General features: G+C 45.5%; 1 non-coding gene across 1 annotated transcript; it reads right to left on the reverse strand.

The window, feature by feature from the left end:
- Positions 1–952: 952 nt before the first annotated feature.
- On the reverse strand, positions 953–1,035 carry Trnap-cgg. Its single transcript has one exon. It is a non-coding gene; the product is annotated as a tRNA-Pro (tRNA).
- Positions 1,036–6,728: the final 5,693 nt, after the last annotated feature.

Here is a 6,728-nt window from a genome sequence, read left to right on the forward strand (position 1 = left end):
AAGTGCACCAGCGGTATTTTCTGCCCTGTGGACGTTAACGCTCCAGTTACCTGCCCTGGTCGTTAGCGAAGTTTGTAGGCAGTGTGCCTTTTCCTCGTCGTGTTGTTCGACAGCCTTTTAAGTCCAAAATGGCTCTGAGCGCTATAGGTCATCAGTCGCCTAGAACTTAGAACTACTTAAACCTAACTAACCTACGGACATCACACAAAACCATGCCCCAGGCAGGATTCGAACCTGCGATCGTAGCGGTCGCGCGGTTCCAGACTGTAGCACCTAGAACCACTCGGCCACCCCGGCCGGCCCTTTTAAGTTGTTTGGTTCATATTTTCTTAGCGTGGTTATTGTTCCCATGGCTGTTTTTAGACGTCAATTTCTGGAGGCGTAGTGCTGTTCATTTTCTCGTCTTCGGCCGATATTCTCCATCGTTATGCCGTTGGTCAGACGGAAGGGAATTCGTTAAATTGTTGGTCGGTCCTTGGGCCGTTCCTAGTTTGAGTTGCGATCCGATTACCTAACTTCAACTGTTGACTGCCTGTCTCACCTCACTTTGCGTTTGAGCTACCTTCCCAGGCCGACCCTTGGAACACTTCTGAGCACCACTTGTTCTGTTTGTTATAAATTGTGATTTTTCATTTAGTTGAAGTATTGTGCGAGGTCTTAAGCTGTGTATTAATTCAGGTTTTTTTAAAAAATATATATACATAAAGGCCTTCAGCTGTGTTAAATTAAAAATTTTGAACGTTGGTTGTTTGAGAAAAAAGTTTTTAATTTTTAGAAATTGTTGTATCTGAAATTGTTTGTAATCCAGGCCCTAAGCCTTTAGTTCAAATGGTTCAAATGGCTCTGAGCACTATGGCTCCGAGCACTATGGGACTTAACTTCTGTGGTCATCACTCCCCTAGAACTTAGAACTACGTAAACCTAACTAACCTAAGGACATCACACACATCCATGCCCGAGGCAGGATTCGAACCTGCGACCGTAGCAGTCGCGCGGTTCCGAACTGAGCGCCTTTAACCGCTCGGCCACTCCGGCCGGCAACTGCTCTTCCATACCCGCGAGACCACCGCGGCCGGCCGAGCACTATGGGACTTAACATCTGAGGTCATCACTCCCCTAGGACTTAGAACTATTTAAACCTAGAACTATTCCTAGTTCTAAACCTAGAACTATTTAAAACTAACATAAGGACATCACACAAATCCATGCCCGAGGCAGGATTCGAACCTGCAACCGTAGCGGTCGTGCGGTTCCAGACTGAAGCGCCTAGAACCGCTCGGCCACACCGGCCGGCTAGGCCTTTAGTTGTTCCATGTGTTATGTGTGGACTTCAGCGTGATTCAGGATTTGCGTGAACCCCTTAATAAGGGCCGGCCTAAGTGGCCGAGCGGTTCTAGGCGCTACAGTCTGGAACAGTGCGACCGCTATGGTCGCAGGTTCGAATCCTGCTTCGGGCATGGACGTGTGTGATGTCCTTAGCTTAGTTAGGTTTAAGTAGTTCTAAGTTCTAGGGGAGTGATGATCTCAGAAGTTAAGTCCAATAGTGCTCAGAGCCATTTGAGCCTTAAAAAGGCCTTCAGCCGTGTGTATTCTCTAAAGGATTTTTTTTTATATAAGAAGCAAGGTGTTTATTCTAAATTATTTATCTGACTTGTTGTTCAGGCCTTCAACCGTTGTTCCAGATTTGTTTGTGACCTTCAGCAGTGCAATAAGTTAATCAGGTTTCGGCCATTCTGTTGTAAGATTAAAAAGAAATTTTCTTGCTTAAAAAATAGTTTATTAATGAGTCTTAATTATAGTTGTGCTTCAGACGTGTAGTGTAGGCCTTCAGCCGTTAATTGTTTTTTTAATTGTTTACCTTTTATTTTTAATTGCTTTTGATTTCTAAGCCAGGTCTTCAGCCGTTCTTGTGTTTGCTGTGTGGTTTTGGGCCTTCGGCCCAGAAATCATCTCAAGTTTTCTCTAACTAGGACTTTCAGACGTATTGTTTGATTGTGTAACCCACAGCAACTGTCTACGGCCCCATCCACAAACTTAACCTTATCCTGTGCGCTCTCTGGTTACCTACAACCAGGTTTCAAGCATTTACACTGTTCCGCAATCGTATACTTAGAAATGGCATGGCGACACGGGAAGATGCCAACTGGATTACCTCATGGTCGTACACAGACCCCCAATTCGGATACTGGATTGTAAGGTACACCCAAGAGCAGATATAAATTCAGATCACAATTTAGTAAAGATGAAGAATAAACTGAAGTTTAAGAGAATCTTCAGGAAGATTCAAGGTGGAAAAAAGTGGGATAATGAAGTACTGAAGAATAGTGATATACGTTTGAAGTTCTGTACGGCTATAAATACTCCGATAATGAACACAGCAGGAACGGACATGTCTAAAAAGGACAGCCACAGAAGTTAGACAGACAAGTATAGGTGCAAGGAAGGTAACAGTGAAGAAATGCTGGGGAACAAGAAATACTTCAGTTGATCAACGAAAGAAGGGGATACAAAAATCCTTAGGAAAAGACAGCAGTATAAGTATCTTTCGAATTAAACAAACAGGAAGTAGAAACAGTTGCAGGAAAAACGTGAAACAATGGAAAGAGAAATGGTCGTCGGAAGAACAGACTCAGTTTATAGAAAAGTGAAATCAAATTTCATGAAATTTAAGCAGCCAACTTTAAGAGTGCAAGAGAAATCCCAGTGTTTAACGCAGAGGAGAGAGCTGGTGGATGCTCAACGAGGAGGAGGAATTCTCCGCTGACATAACAGAAAAAGAACAGGGAGTCGATGTAGATGACATGGATGATCCAGTATTAAGGGCAGAATTTAACAGAGCCTTAGAAGATTTGCGATTAATAAGGCGGGAGGCATACGCGGGTGCGCTGAAAAGTAATACCTCCGAATTATTTAAGTGAAAACTGTTAAATTTCGTTGATGCAGCCACAACCTCACCTCTACTTGCACCGGTTCACCTCTGCCAAGGCGTTCTTTAAGTTCAGGAAACAGAATAAAATCGGATGGGGCCAACTCGGGACAGTATGTAGGATGACTGATGACAGTGACTCCAAGGCGTCGGACTGGTGCAGATGCCGGAGCGCTCGTGAGCAGTGAGGCATTGTCATGCTGAAAGAGAGGACGAGCAGGCTCTTCGAATTCGAAACTCGATGTAATCGAGTTTCGAATTCGAAGAGCCTGTTTCTCACGCACCGACGTAATTACATTGAACACAGCCATGTGACACGCTGCAGTTCGGATGCTTCTAATGCCACAGGGCTCCAAATATGGAAATGTGAAGAATAAAGTATAATGTTAATAACGTTTGTGTTATTTAAAAAACGTTGCCAGTTTTCCCATAAAAATTCGGAGGCGTTATTTTTCAGGACGCGCTCTTAAATATTCCTTTGGAATTGCTGAAATCATTGGGGGATGTGACAACCGAATGACTATGCAAGTTGCAGGCACACTAGCCGACTACCGGAAAAACATATCGCACACAATCCCGAACACGGCAATGGCGGATAAGTGTGAAAACTATCGTACAGTCAGCTAATAGCTCACGCAGCAAAATTGCTGACAAGAATAATATACAGAAGAGTGGAAATGAAAATTGAGAAACAGGTAGATGATGTTCAGTTGGGCTATAGGAAGATAAAGGCATCACAGAGGCAGATCTGACGTCGCACTTTATTATGGAAGAAAGACTTAAGGAAAATTAAGACACGCTCATAGGACTTGTAGACCTAGAAAAAGTTTGTAAAATGGTGCAAGATATTCGAAATTCTCAGAAAAATAGGTGTAAGGTGTGCAGGAAGTTGCTGAAAATTAGGTGGATTAATAAGATTAGCAATGAGGAGGTTCTACGCATAATCAGCAAAGATACAGATATATGGAAAATATATTTCCATGGTACTAGAGGGAACTACACAGGGTAAAAGCGGCGGGGGAAGACAGATCATGGAATATAACAAATGACCGACGACGTTGGTGACAAGTGCTACTCTGAGATGAGGAGGTCGGCACAGGAGAGGAAGCAATGACGGACCGCTTCAAATTAGTCAGGCGACAAGTAGGAGGGAAAACAGTTTAAAGTCAAGAAAACTTTTCTGAATTATACAGCTTTCGACGTATTGTCTTCTAACAACACAGGATTTTCATCACTTGACACTTCTGGGCTGAGATGCCATACATAAGACTCTCCCCTGACGTTTCGCCTCCGACCGCGGAAGGCATCCTCCGAGGACAATCGGCGAACTGCAACGAGAGCACGAGTGAGGGCCGTATATATAAGCCATCCAGAGGGCGCCGCTGTCAATCACGTGACGTCGGCTGTGCTATGATCTCTGATATTACCAACTTTCTCAATTGAAATTAATAGACTGTCACGCTGTCGCTGAGGAACTGCCGCCTCGGACATATTGATAAATCGGCTGTAGCGGATCATGTGTTTCAGGAAGGTGATCATGAAATAAAGTTTAGTGAGACGACCGTCATAGCAAAGACGTCGCATTATTGTGCGCGAATGTACAGAGAGGCCATTGAGATTGCCAAACACTGCAATAATTTGAATAGAAAAGATGAAGGCATTAAGTTGGATAAGATATGGATGTCAACATTGCAGCAACAGCGTGACAATCGGTTAATTTCAACTGAGAAAGTTGGTAATATCAGAGATCATAGCACAGCCGGCGTCACGTGATTGACAGCGGCGCCCTATGGATGGCTTATATACACGGCCCTTACTCGTGCTCCTCGGAGGATGCCTTCTGTAGTCGAAGGCGAAACGTCAGGGGAGAGTCTTATGTATGGACCATGGCGTCTCAGCCCGGAAGTGTTAAGTGATGACAACAGCTGCCGTGAAAGCCTTCATTCAATGAACACAGGATTCTTTTTTTTTCTTTTTTTCCTTTACACAGCTGATGGACCTGATGTGTTTTCAATTTCTGGAGTGGGAACAGAGCAGCACAGTCTGAGGATAAATGAGGAAGAGTAGCGTTACTGTGTCAGAATACCTCTTAAATAGTTTACATATTTTACGGAACCTCAACCTTTATTGATTTCCTTGAATGATCATGTGAGGAACACTCCCACTTTGGTACAAAATATACACTTTCCGTTATACAAGGGTCGTTCAATAAGTAATGCCCCACATTTTTTTCTCAGAACATATTTATTGTTAATAGTCAGAATTTGGTGACAATATACATCAACATATCTTGCTCATGTCTTATTTTTCTACGAAGTCCCATCACGTTCTATGACCGTACGTCAATGTTGCGGAAAAGCAAGTATTCCCTGCTGGTAAAAGCTCTTGTCCTGTAGCCATACCCATGTTTTGACTGCATGACTGACACTCTTGTCATTTTCAAAGTGTGTTACCCGTCGGTCACAAAACGCTCCAACAACTCAGATGGCATTCCTTTGAATGTTGAGGTCCGCTGTGAGCATTCGTGGAACACATCGTGAGCACTTCTTTGAGTATCCGAGAGTCTCGATCATAGCAGACGCACTTAACAATGCTGGCCGACAACTGTAGAGCTAGTTGTCCAGATATGATGCGCCGGTCGGCACGAATAATAGCATCCGCACGATTCAGCGTGTCTGGAGTAGTGGCTGTGACGGGACGCCTCGAGTGTGGCGGATCATGGAGCTCTGTTTCTGCTTTCCATGAAGCTACAATTTTCCTTACCCATCGCCCAAGTGTACTCCTATCAACTGCAGCATCGCCATACACCGCACACAAACGTTTATGGATGTTCACCACGATCTCTTTTCCGGCACACAAGAATTCAATAACAGCTCGCTGCTTTAACATGAGTCGTATGTAGACGCCATTTTGAGGCTGTACTACGTCTCTGCCATCTGGCAGCACGGCTCGAAACTTCAACGGCGCACAAAACAAACATCAAATGTGAAGCACCAACAAAGACATGTCTATGTATATTAATGGCTTTTTAAAAAAATTTGGGGCAGTGCTTATTGAGCGACCCTCATATAATTTGAATACAATTATATATATATATATATACTCCTGGAAATGGAAAAAAGAACACATTGACACCGGTGTGTCAGACCCACCATACTTGCTCCGGACACTGCGAGAGGGCTGTACAAGCAATGATCACACGCACGGCACAGCGGACACACCAGGAACCGCGGTGTTGGCCGTCGAATGGCGCTAGCTGCGCAGCATTTGTGCACCGCCGCCGTCGGTGTCAGCCAGTTTGCCGTGGCATACGGAGCTCCATCGCAGTCTTTAACACTGGTAGCATGCCGCGACAGCGTGGACGTGAATCGTATGTGCAGTTGACGGACTTTGAGCGAGGGCGTATAGTGGGCATGCGGGAGGCCGGGTGGACGTACCGCCGAATTGCTCAACACGTGGGGCGTGAGGTCTCCACAGTACATCGATGTTGTCGCCAGTGGTCGGCGGAAGGTGCACGTGCCCGTCGACCTGGGACCGGAACGCAGCGACGCACGGATGCACGCCAAGACCGTAGGATCCTACGCAGTGCCGTAGGGGACCGCACCGCCACTTCCCAGCAAATTAGGGACACTGTTGCTCCTGGGGTATCGGCGAGGACCATTCGCAACCGTCTCCATGAAGCTGGGCTACGGTCCCGCACACCGTTAGGCCGTCTTCCTCTCACGCCCCAACATCGTGCAGCCCGCCTCCAGTGGTGTCGCGACAGGCGTGAATGGAGGGACGAATGGAGACGTGTCGTCTT

This window comes from Schistocerca piceifrons, chromosome 4 (genome assembly GCF_021461385.2).
Source record: "Schistocerca piceifrons isolate TAMUIC-IGC-003096 chromosome 4, iqSchPice1.1, whole genome shotgun sequence".
NCBI classification, from domain to species: domain Eukaryota; kingdom Metazoa; phylum Arthropoda; class Insecta; order Orthoptera; family Acrididae; genus Schistocerca; species Schistocerca piceifrons.